Raw genomic sequence first — 13,558 nt, 5'->3', positions numbered from 1 at the left:
AGTGCAACATGGGTTCAGTTCCTTTTCCAGTGCTTAGAAGCTGGAGGAGGCTGGCATTAAGCAAGATATAAAGAACCAAAGAAAATAATTAAACATGCCTTTTCTAGGGGTGATGTCATGGAGCTGCTGCTGTTTACATTTGAAAATATAAAAAAAATCATGCAATTACTGTGACCTGCATCACATTCTTCCCCACTATCTCCCATCTAACAAAAGAAACTGTGGGTTACTTACCGAATACGCAAAAAAGAAAGGGGATGGCTGGAAGGTTTCAAATCATTCATAACCACTGGCACAGCTTTTTGCAACCCTCCAGACCATTGTTTTTCGGGTCGGAGTTGTATTGGTCAGTTGCTGTTTCCAGTCTGTGACCAGACACGTGGCAGGCACCGGATGTCTGCTTTTTTGGGGGGTTAGGCCTCTTCTAGATGGTCTGTCTGTTTATAGTTTAGCCTGAGTGATGTACAATAGTCCGGGTTGTTGTGTTGAACGTCTCCTTACTTTCACAGTAATTTGGTAATATGAGCTTATACACACTGATATTAATGCTACATATAGTGATCCATTCTTGCATGAAATGTACATCATATTACAGTGATATCGTAACCATATTTTTCTTAATGTACTGAGGACAATGCTATGTGACGCTTCCTGTTTTTGTCAAGGGGTGAAAGGTCATGTGCCCTCACTTCCCGTGATGTCACTTCAGTGCAGGTCAAATGTCATAATTCCCTGTGATGACACCAGTCGCATTTAAGGATAGATGCACCACAACGAAAGTCTACGTCTCGACGGAAGGTCCCGCAGTGCTGGGATGGGATGACCAGCACAAACTGAGCATCCGGTCAGACCCCAGCACTGCTGAACGGGTGCTGCTAGTCTCCTCAGGAGGAGAGTCAGATCTGAGAAGTGAATTCCCTTTTCTGTTCTCCGAAGTGCCCGGAAAGATAAAAAACAATGTGCACAAAATCTGCTTAAAACCCAATGCTGTGCCAGTCAAACACAAGGTCAGGCCCGTTCCAGCCGCAGCGAGGCCAGACCCGGAATCCCTAGCTTTGCGAAATGGTCAATGAAGGTACAGTTGAAACTGTCAAATTCTCCCAATGGCTAGTCCCGGTGGTCCTGATAAAGAGAAAATCCTCCAACGACTTGAAAGTGTTTACGCAAGGTGTCAGAATAAACACCTTTACCTCAATCCAGTGTCCTGTGTTCATTGGGAGCCACCACATTTCCGAAAACGAATATCGAAGTGTGTGACCTAATTTCCCAAATGAAGCAGTGGTTTTCTGGCCTCCTGTGGAGTCTACATAGGTAACCCATAAGCTATGCACCTTCATGCAAAGGCATCCGGTTAGGGCTAGGTGGGGGTAGTCTGTCGATGTGGGCATGGGCAGCTGTTAAACCAGCAACAACTCAGTGAGTTTAGCCCCCTGAGGTACCACTGGGATGCATCGATAGTTTATTACCCAAAGGTCAGGTGTTTAGTTTATACCTAATGGGAAGCTCGGCACAGTTGCCAGTATTGCTAGCACTGGAAGACGCAGCTGCGATATCACAGTATGGCATCATACAGATGTGCCCACTCTCAACCACCTTTCCCTTTCACCTGCATGAGGTTGGCACTCACAGCAGTATGTACGCCTCTTCAAATTCCTTTTACTCTCCTTCTGAGCCATTTATGGAGTGACCCCCCATCTGTACAACACTATGATATGATAAGTCATTTATGATGCGCCTGTACACAAGTATTTCTTATGCTCGAGTCAAAGTCCCCCTCAACTTCTCCATCCCACATCCTCCTTGCACTCCCTCCCTCCTCTGCTCTAAATCCCTTATTGCCTCCTGCCTCTGGAATTCCACTATTGCCTGATGTCTAAGGCATAACTATGGTGCAGGCATTCATGATGCTAGCCAGCGTTTTTACTGAACAATTTTCTCTGAGCTTTTATTTACAGTTAATTTTTTCTGTTTCTTGCCGTAAAAGGTAGGTGGTAGGTTTGGTTGAGGCAATATTGGATGGGGAGGAGTAAAGGTTGAGTGGCAAAAAGAGGGGTGCAGGGGTTCTCTTGCTACATTTTTCTGCAAAAAGGCAGTAAAACATGTGCTGTACAAATCTCAGTAAAAACGTGTCGATCTTTTAAGACTGCTGTAAATATGCACCTGATTTCTCTAGAGAAAGCACTGAGGCAAAGGTGGTGTAATCCATTCCCCGGCTACATACCTAAATGAATTTATATGATTGTATATGCTGTAGTAGCACTGCATTAGAACTGTATTAGTACTGTAATGTTGGTCTGTACTGACCCCATTTAAGGACACCACTACCTGGTTCATCTTCACACTTATCAATATTATTATAATGTATTATTCTCCTTTGGTTTTTATCCTCCTGATTGACGTCAATCTCTTGATTTAAAAATCTGATGATCACCTTAGTATTTTACTATCATTTTATATCTCTGAATCTAGACACAATACAAATGTTACACAGACATATTTAGAACCCCATACACATGGGTGCTTTTAATTTGTTGCGTATGCCTTCCTTTACTATCTCTAGTAAATGTATCTCACCTCATTTTTTACCCCATTTTGGACTTTGATACGCGCTCTTCTTTTTGGCTTGTCCTCAGGAATCCATACATAATACCACCACTCTGAGTTTTAGTGTGCCCTCCGGCCCCTCTATAAACCAGGAATCGAGGTATCTATTTCTGGTAAAGCGTCCACTGATAGCAATGCCCTGGTAACTGTACAGTATTTCTGATAGAAGCATGATTCCCTGATTCTCAAATAATGACAAATTCAAAATACAAAAACCCACATTATTCTGCTTCAGAGTTAAAGAGCCTGCCTCCTGAAAGGAACATCAAAGGTTGCTTATGGCTGCACACACCAGCTCTGACTGCACGAATATTGCCTTGAGTTATCCACGGCTTGCGTTCTCCCTTTCTTTTCATTTATTGGGTTCTTATCCTTTCTTCTGTGTCTTTGCACACAATAAGAAGAAAAATATAAACATTACTATCATTATAATTCTAATTGTACTTTTATAATGCGCTTAATACCAGAGATTGGTTTCTAAGTGCGAGATTGGGATTCGAACATGTGTTGCGCTGCATTGTGAAAAACGTTGCCCGTGAGCTATCTCCCCTCCCCTATAACATTGAATGGTCTCATATTGTGATTTGGATGACTTTTACTAATTATTTATGATACTTCTTCAAACAAATAAGAAAATTGAAAAACAACTTTCAAAAAATATAACCTGATCTTGATCCAAATTCAATCAAATTACCAGAAAACAGTTGAAATATCCTTTTCCATGATATTGTTCAGCAGGTTGAGCACTCACAGCGATGTGTGTGTGATCAACCGGTCACGGATTCCAGTGCTGGTAAGTCCATCTCAGCCTTTCATTCTTCCAAGGTCAATAAATGAGAAGCAAATTCAGTTGTGTGATAATTGTATGGAAATGTTCTATGTAGAGTGCTTTGGAAAATGCGTTATTATATGATAGGTTATTTATAGTGCGCTTAATACCCAAAGGTTTCTAAGTGTGGACCCGGGGATCGAACCTGCGGTGTTACGTGCCGTCTTGCTTCCAAGGCAAGCACGTTGCCCCTGAGCTAGCCTCCCGAGACAATATGTATAACAAATCATTATCATCATTTCTGCTACCTTACCCACCTTACATCCTTAGGGCAATTGGCAAAGAAATTGAAACAGGTTCCTGTAAAATGTTACGTGAATGGACAGCCAGGAACAGACTTCTGCTGGAAAAGGTTGGCAGTTCTGAAGCAGAACTAATCCAGAACCCAGAACGGGTAAAAAAACGGATTGTCGAAACCGACTGGATCCAAACGTTGGAAGAAGCTAGTTTAGTCAAGTCGGTGTTGGATCTTCCAATCGATTTAACGAAAGTCAACGTAATCCGCACCTATTTGGCGAAATGCCCAGATAGAAAGATCTGTGAACACTTCCTGTGAATTTCCTTGAACATCTTGCACACTAACGAGATCCTTGCAAGGCGAAAAACCTGACTGCCGATTCTGTATTCAGAAAGACATGAAGGAAACTATAAAACATCTCCTTCTAAGCTGTCGAGGTCTGACTGGGATACGTTCTCGACACTTAGGAAACTTGTTCAAAAATCTTCAGTACTACGACGAAGAAGAATGGTGGTGTCTGCACTTGAGTGGAGAGAAAACCTCTTGGGTAATCGGTGTGGTTGGCGTCTTTCAGGAGATTGGCCTACTGGATAGACACATTACAGAAAACCTAAAGTAAAGGTCTGTTGATTGCAATCCTCAGATACCGTCTCAGTGGAGGCAAGGTCTTGGTTGACTTTTTTGAGTTACGGGAGAACCTGGAACAGCCCTTCATCAAGGACCAAGCAGCTAGCACTGGGTCAGAAAAGAACTAGACATTCCTCGATTCAGGCGTACCATCAGCCACTAATCATTGTGGGGCCAAACCCATAGCCTAATTGGAAGGACCAACCCGACAGTCCGCTGGAGCATTTTTAAGCTCCATCAAATCACCACCACTACATCCAGCTCAGTAGGCTTCTATGATTTGACAACTTCATCCTGATCACCCTCCATCCGCACAGATCCGAGCGGGCCAGCCTAAATTGGGCTGACTGTTCGACGGAAGATACAGCAGAGCGGGTAGCCCCCCACCTACCATTGTGGTCTGTAAGAACTTAAAGTGCCCTCAGAGTTACATGTTTACTGTGTTGCCAAGGCCTCCTGTAGAGTAGACATAACATAACACACTTCTCAGCCAGTTCAATCTACAAGGAGGGGAAAAGCCCATGCTTTTTTGTGGGAAACAGTCCTTTGAAGTCTGTGGGGGAGTATGGGTCTGCTGTGAGGTTGAACTCCTCAGCGGGTGACCCCCTACCAAATGCGGGCACTATCTGAAATGTCACCAGGCCCAGTACGATAGTCGCTTGTTTTGTCCCTCCTCCTTCCTTCTCTTCCCCCTCACCCACATCCTAGTACATTAGTTGCATGTCTGTTCCCATTCCCTTCCCACCCACCTCCTCCCTTCCTTTCTGTGTCGTAGCTCTTGCACCGTCTGAAATGTCGCCTGGCCGAGTACGATAGGTAATTTCACATTCTTATTGTTCAAGGCCATGTAAGAATGTTCACTGAAATATCCGGCAGCTTTCAGGCATAGAACAATTTGAAATCTGATTTACAAAAAGAAAAGGAGCAGTGCTTGAAATTGGAAGTAAGGATGAGGGCTAAAAACATCAGATTGGTTGGAGTGGATGATTCTGCTGGAAATGAAGATTTATCTTCCTTTATTATTTAAGTTTTTAAGGAGAGTTTTCATTGTAGTTCAATTAAGATTGGAGACATTGACAATGCTTACAGGATTGGAAAGCACATGGGGGTTAAGGCGAGACACATTGGGGTTTCCTTTTTGAATCAAAGATCACAGGAGTGCTTGATGAATGGTGCCAGACTGGTGGGGAATGCCTCTTTCAAAGGTAAATCTGTTTTTATCTACCCTGATTTTCCTAAAGAGATCCTGCTTCTGAAGAGATCATTTAGAAGTGCAAAAAACTTGGCCAGGCAACTTAACCTAAAGGCCTTTCTCAACAAGAGTAATGTCTTTACAGTTATATTTCCGGGTGGTGAAAAGAGCACTTCTGACCCTGCACAGGCTTTAAGTTGGCTAGAAGTGCATAAAAACGACCTTCCTAAGCCGACTCTCCTCAGTGAATGGTCCCTTAGGTTTGCTTGGGCCCCCTCATTCATTTGGTTGTTTTAATATCAATTTTACTTATTATTTGATATGTTTTTATATACTTTTAATGGCGCCCGTGTGAAAAGTCAGTTAACATTGCTGGAGTTTGAAAATCTACAATAGAACCTCTTTCTGCTACACCATGCCTTTCTGACTCTCTGGGGACTACGTATGGCTCCTGTGACTCACTCTGGATTCCAATCTGGAATTGCAGTCTTTAATCCATGCTCCGTGTTGATTCTGGCAATATTGAGTTTTCGTATGCCAATTAAGAATAAAGGACCTTCAAGCCACGATGCATGATGCGTGACGCATTGATCAGCTGACCCGGTGCCGGCTTATGTATATTGTCCTGCGGCCTCTCATTGGGTGTGCGATGCCTACACTTCCGGATACGGCGAACATAGGTCATTGACATTACTAAGGCTGATTCCGCCATGATTTTAGAAGACATCGGGGCCTGGGGCACGGCACTCGGGTTAAACGGAAGATGATGCAGATACTGAAGATGTCGAGGGACATGTGTCGTGGTGTGTTTCTGTCTTCGATGACTCTGACTCTGGATGGCAGTTCCCCTGCCCCTTACGTGTGAGATTGGGCGGCGCACTCCCATACGTGCAAGTGGACCCCGTCGGGGTGCGCCGACTGGCCCTATCAGAACGTGGCCTTGCGGGGGGAGGGAGGGTGGACGGAGCTGCATACATGGTGAGACTGTTTAGGTCATTAACGCCTGGATGCCTGGAGTGAAGTTGGTGGCGTGAGACTGCGCCCAGCACATCTTGGTCAGTGCTCTCTATTGTAACCAGGACAAGTGGTTTTAGTGTTAGATGGTGGCACGGTATTAATTTAGGTAGGGGCAATGCTGGGAAAAAGTCATCACTTGGACATAGATCCACATGGATCTACATAAGCGACATTTATACCAACTGCTTTGAATGCCCATGCTCCACGCCTTAATGTGGGATAATATGCCTATTCTAAACATTTATATGGTGCCTGGTTTCATCTCCAATTATTTAGATTTGTGGGGGCGGTTCAGCTTTAATATCAGTCCATGAGTCTGTCTTTCAGTTTTTTGCTGCCGTCTTTGGGACTCTTCACATATGTTGTGCTACTGTAGTTTTTTTAATAATGATGTTGTGGGGTGATATGCTGCAGCGATTTTGTTTTGATAGGTGCCAGGTTATATTTAGATTGGTTCAAGAGGTTTGTGGTTTTAGGGCCACAGTATTATTGATGGGGGAGAGGGCATTTACAGTCCTTATAGGATTCTTTTACTTGTTTGGGTTTCAGTTATGTAAATTTTCAACTACTTTGACGAGGCTTGTGGTGATGGATTTGCTGCAAAATGTTATGATTGAGATACTATTGGGGCTTGGGAGAGGTCCTAGAGATGGTTTCAATGTTCTTTCTATTATTTTTTAGGCTGAATAGACTTCACAGTCTTGATTGTTCTCTTTTTTTTGTACACTTAATTCTTTGGTCTTTCTCATTTGTCTTTTATTTTTCTGTTTTCTATTTTTCTTTCTTTACTTAAACTGTTTTTTGCTTTTCTGTTAATGGTGTAATGATGACTTCACAGCCAAGAAGGATGGACAATGATCTCTGTGTTGTCTCTTGGAATGTGAATGGGGTTAATAACCTCCTGAAGAAAAAGAAAGTGTTTACCATGTTACATGACATGCAAGCTGATATATGCTTTTTACAAGAAACTCATATTTTAGCTGATGAAATTTCTAAGTTGGAAAAAGAATGGGTTGGTTCCGCCTATGGCTCTTCTTTTACATCAAGATCCAGGGGCGTAGCCATTTTGATTCGGAGGAAACTGCCCATAAAGATTTTGAGAGAGTGTGCTGAAAATGGTGGTAGAATGATTCCCTTGTTGGTTGAGATTCAGGGGGAACTGTTGACTCTTTGTAATGTGTATGCTCCGACAGTGGATGATGGCTCCTTCTTTAGAATGGTTGCACAGACTCTTTTAGAATTGAACACGCCTAATATCCTTCTTGGGGAGGACTTCAATACCGTTGTTGATCCTATGCTTGACAGAAGTCAGGTCTGGCGGGTGTCACGGAGTGATCATCATCATAGGGCGCTCAGGTCGCTATTAGTAGAACACAACTTGAAAGACAATTGGCGTCTCATGAACCTCGACAAACGTCAATATAGTTTCTTTTCGGGTGCCCATGGAGTGTATTCTAGACTTGACATGCTTTTCATGGGCGGGACGGTGACGGAAGGTTTTGTCTCGTGTGATATTGGTAATATTCTATTGACTGATCATGCCCCAGTGACGATGCGCTTGAAGCTTAAATTTCGATGTGACAGGTCTTTTTCATGGGAACATGTCTATTTTGTTAGATGATGATATATTGGAACAAATTGTCTCGGAGGCTAACTATTTTGTTGAAGAGAACCGCTCAGACGAGATCAGTGTGGTGAACACGTGGGAGCCCTTTAAATGTTGTATGCGTGGAATCTTTCTAGGGCTGTCTGGCGGTAAACGGAACGAAGATGAAAAAAAGAGATTGGAACTTGTCCTAAAAATCGGTGGGGTTTCTCAGGATTTGATGCTTGACCCGGCTAATTCTGTCAAATTGATGGCTTTGAAAAAACTTAAAAAGGAAATGGAGGATTTTTTGTCGCTCAAGGCAAAACGTAGTTTATTCTACTCTCAATATATATATTTTGAATAAGGAGAAAGATGCGATAGGTGGCTCGCATACAGGTTGAAAAAGAAGGTATCAGAATCTGCTATTGCTTCCGTAATTGACCTGGAAGGTAGGATTACGTTTGATCCTAGAAAAATAAACTCTGTTTTTCGTGACTTTTACGAGAAATTATATAGCAATGAGGCTGGTATCTCTGGTAGAGGGAAGGGCTTCTTTGGGAATTTAAATCTTCCTAGAATTCAGGATGCTGAATGTGACCTTCTTGGTGAAGTGCTGATGATTGATGAGATCAAATATGGTATTTCAAAGATGAATGTTCGTAAATCCCCAGGCCCAGATGGACTCCCCTGTGAATTTTATAGAATTCTCCCGAACCCAGCCCTAGAACTCTTGAGAGATATGTTAATTACCAGTAAATTGGATGGGACATTGCCTAAAAGTACGAGTCATGCTTCTATCTCCGTTTTTTTGAAAAAAGGGAAGGACAGCATTCTTCCCGCGAGTTACCGTCCAATCAGTCTTATCAATACCGATAATAAGATTTTGGCTAAGGTTCTAGCCTTACGTTTAGAAAAGTTGTTGCCTACCTTAATTGATGAGGAACAATCTGGATTCATGAAAAATAGACATACATCTAGTAATATTAGGAAATTGTTGCTTACCATAGAAATTGCTAATGTGGTGTGCTGTGATGCCGCTGTCCTTTCCCTTGATGCTGAGAAAGCTTTCGACAGGGTTAGCTGAGACTACATGTATTCAGTTCTGAGGGAGATGAATTTTGGTGAGGAGTTCATTTCTTGGGTTGCACTTTTATATGCCAATCCAACGGCAGACGTTAAGACAAATGCGGTTGTATCAGAGCATTTTTGTTTGAACCGGGGCACTCGTCCGGGGTGTCCGTTTTCGCCTCTTTTATTCATTTAACGATCGAACCATTGGCTGTTTGCATCAAAAATGAACCTGGTTTGCAGGGTGTTGGTTGCTGGGGTGTTATGCAAAAGGCGTGGTTATATGCAGATGATCTCTTGTTGGTGCTGCAGAATTTGGATGTGTCCCTTCCCTGTCTGATGCGGATATTGTCTGGTTATCATGAATGTTCGGGTTACAAGATTAATTGGTTAAAGTCAGAGGTATTGCCTCTTTCCCACAGATGTGATAAAACTCTAGTCACAGGTCTGGGATTTACATGGTGTGACGTGCGCTTGCGCTATTTGGGCGTTTGGCTGACGTCTCCTGTCTCATTTATGGTCGATGAAAATATGGGCAAGGTCATTCAAGATTGTAAAATGGACCTGGACAGGTGGTCGCTTCTTAATCTGTCGCTGTGGGGTAAGGTAAATGCCCTAAAAATTAATTTGACTCCCAGGATTAATTTTGTGACTAGTATGCTTCCTCTGAGAATTAAAAATTGTTATTGGAAAGAGCTGGACCGTCTTGTTCAAGGATTTTTATGGGACAGCAAACCACCGAGACTTGGTATTTGGAAATTACAGCTTCCAGTTCACCTGGGTGGTTTGGGGGTTCTGAATTTTAAAGCCTATCACTTAGCCTTTTCATCTCATTCTTTTGTTCCCTTTCTGAATGGAGAATTAGGCCACTGGGCGGTGGCGGAATCGAATGCCTTTGGGCCGCTTAGCCCAGAAGCTTTGTTGACCACGAACACGAAAAGCACTGGTGGCGGTACATAACTGACGTCTTTTTTGCGCACATCTTGGGGTGAGGTGTTGTCGTTATTGGGCTTCGATGCTTTTAAATGCCAGAGATCCTCTATCTGGCTGAATCCCAAGATTCGAGATAACTCCAAAACAATTTTTTGGCCGGATTGGTTCCTGAATGGTATTAAACAGATCTCTGATCTAGGGAAGGATGGTCGATGGTTGACTGCATCTGAGCTAAGAGAAAGATGGAATTTTGGTAACTTATCGGATTCTGCTTATAGACGTCTAAGGAGGTCTGTGGGTGAAGTTGACTGGTCCGGTACCCTGGATTTAAACATCTTTCTGGCCGATTCTAATGGAAAGGAAGGTGGTCTGGCCTGTAGAATTTATAAGTTAATTGTGTCACATTATCAAAGTAACGACAAATTACGGGAGGTTTGGAGTGAGAGGATTGGTTCAGAGATTGATATCGGTACCTGGCAGAATATGTGTGTTAATGTCTCCTTGTGTTCGCTGAACTTAAGTGAAAGGTCTTGGCAAATTAAGATTCTTAATCGCGTATACTGGTGTCCGGAAACATTCCACAAAAGAGGCATGACAGAGAGTGACGAGTGTTGAGGATGTGTTCAGGATGTTGGGTCTTTAGAACACATGCTGTGGAGCTGTGTGCGGGTCAGAGGTTTTTGGAACGAAGTTTGTGACGTATGTGACAGGATTACGGGTGGGGGGTCTGTCCTGGATTTCAAAACTGTAATCCTAGGTGATGATTCTGGGTTGTCTAATCTTAGCTCCGCCCTTAAAAATTGTTTTTTAGAACTTCCATTGTGGCCAAGAGCTTAGTACTTCCAGGATGGAAAAGCCGGATCCCTCCTTCATTTGAAGATTGGGTCCAGGAAATGTACTGCCTGTCAGAGAACTGAAAAATTGATTTACAAATTGAAACATAAACTGTCTTTGTGTGAGAAGATCTGGAATGTGTTTAATGACTTCTTTTAAGAGTTTGTTTTATTCTGTAATTACTTGCTCATTTATGTATTAACTGCTTCTGTACATAACTGTAAATGAATGAATAAATAAGAGTGTTCACTAATTGTATTTTTCCCTTGTCCCCTCCCCTTGCCTTGAAGCGCTTTGAAACACATTGTGTATAGGCGCTATATAAATAAACTATCAAATCATATCAAATTTGGGTGTATGGATATTGTACTGGTCCTTTGGGTCCGGAGTTATGCTGGCCACACTAATCTTCTAAATCCTCCAGAAAGCGCCCCGATGCAGCCTCCGTTGCAATGGCGCTATATTGAATGATACATTTCTCAATACGTGAACTCCCTTCAGCATATGTTATGTTCCCAGATGACGCAAAATCGAGTTATAACATCCCATGGAAGTTATGCGTGCAAACAAGCGCCATTTTGTAAATCACTTCGGAAAGAGAGTTTCGTGCTTACCCTCTTTCCTAGAATTATCTCGAACACTACGTAACTTACAAGTACATGACAACGCTTTCTACACGGTGGTCAAAACTCATCGCTTACTTTCGATGGAACTTTCTTTTTTTTTTGGTTGCAAGGAGACAGCAGCGCCAGCTTGAAGGCTGGCGAGAACTGTCCATGACAGAGTGCAGAGCCATTACCGGTGAGCCCCGGGGGTCAGAGCCGAGCTAATAGCCGCATTCCTGTCCGTGATGGGACAAGATTTACACTCAGTGCTCCCCGAGCCCGGCCCGCTCGCCAAGGGCTGGGCGCATCTCCTAGGCCGCGCGGCCTTAATTCTGCTTCTAATGGCGCTTTTATTTGAAGCAGATCCCCCGGCTCGGGGAGGTGAATGTCATTAGGTTGTATTTACATTCGGCTAGCCACAGGGAGGGCTCTGTAATTATTTTCCATGGATGACAGCAGCAGCGTCTGCCGATGTTATGGCCCCCCTCAGCCCTGATTAGGGGCTCTGCTTTGCTTCAAATAGCTGGCAAATGACAGCGTGCGGCAGGTTTGGGGTCCTTTTGCGTACCTGCGGTGATGGCAACCTGCTCCTGAGAGCAGCGTGCTGTAAAAGATGACACTGTACACGTTGAGGGTCTGTGCTTCTGAGAAAGGCAGATGCGAAGTGAAAGGTTAAGCCGACAGTTAACCTTTGCCTCTCAGGAGCAGGGGGAGGCAGAGTAACACGCTCTACCGGGCGCACCCACCTAGGCCACAAAGCAGAAAACACACAGCCAGCGAGCGACCCAGGCAGGCGTCCAACCTGAGGTGTTTGAATTCAGTGGGTTCCTGGCTGAACGCGGACATTCATCGAAAATGCTTCCATGATTAAGCCAGGCGGGCAATTATGAGAAGTCTAAGACAATCATGAAATATAACCTTATAGGCTGTGGGAGGGGCCATTATCGGGAGATAATGGCCTGCCCTCAAGTTATGACCCGAGGGCTCAAAGTTGGGGAAGGGTCACATTATCCCAAGCAGTAATTACATCTTTGAGGTCTATAAGGCTTTTACCACATAATGATAATGGCAATGTAGGTTTATTTTTTATTATTTATTTATGTTGTTTCCTATACCGCGCGGGTAGCACGTACGTATCGGGGAGCACAATTACACTCAGGGAACGACCATTTTGGATTTGTGGTTAAGCAAAAAAAATTCTTTTAATAGTGAGTCAAGTAAACACACAAGTCGTGTTAATACATCACATTTCATTGTACTATGTAATATTTAAATAACAAGGTTGCCTTTATAGAGTGTTATTATTGTAAACTGGTTTGAACTGGGACAGACGGGAGTCTTCTTCAAAGAAATGCTGCTAAGACATTGCATTGCTGGTCCTTGAATGAAGAGAAACTCTTTCTGCAGTTTCCTTGTCTGCTTACAAAATCATTAATACCAGTAGCTAGGGCCTGCATTCCGAGCATTCTGATTGGCTGATAAGAGGTCATTAACAACCTCCTTGTACTAATAGATTTGAACACCAGCCTCAAGTTGCGCCACACTCGCGCATATGACGCAGCCCGCTCCTATGAAGGTGGGTTTAGGAAGCTTCTCCCGCCAAGAAGGCTTTTACATAATGGTGCCAAATGGCACTTTTTACAGTCCATACTTCCAAACATACTCGGTCAAAAAACTGTTTTTATAGGCAATTCTGCAAGAAAGCTCATGAAACATTTTTTCACGCCAGCTGCATTGCGGTAGAAATAGTGGTGCGCGTCAAGTAAATGTTTAAGTGCTATAGTGCCCGAGATATATTGTGCCAGCACGAATAAAATGGCCACTCGTTGTCAATAATTTGCCATGATCAGTATCTTTCATTATACCAGTAGCATTGGATTTAAAAGCCTCTTTGTGTGGAGTGTTTCTCTTTCATCTACATGGTGGAAGGTTACGCTTCTTAAAACCCTGGATAGCCCAGTGGCAAAGTGCTCGCCTTGGAAACAAGACGCCACGAAGCAGCACAGGTTCGATCAGAGGTCGG

Source organism: Ambystoma mexicanum, chromosome 2p, assembly GCF_040938575.1.
Source record: "Ambystoma mexicanum isolate Mex_15411 chromosome 2p, UKY_AmexF1_1, whole genome shotgun sequence".
NCBI lineage: Eukaryota > Metazoa > Chordata > Amphibia > Caudata > Ambystomatidae > Ambystoma > Ambystoma mexicanum.
The sequence above is the reverse complement of the archived record's forward strand: the minus strand, read 5'-3'. Positions refer to the sequence as shown.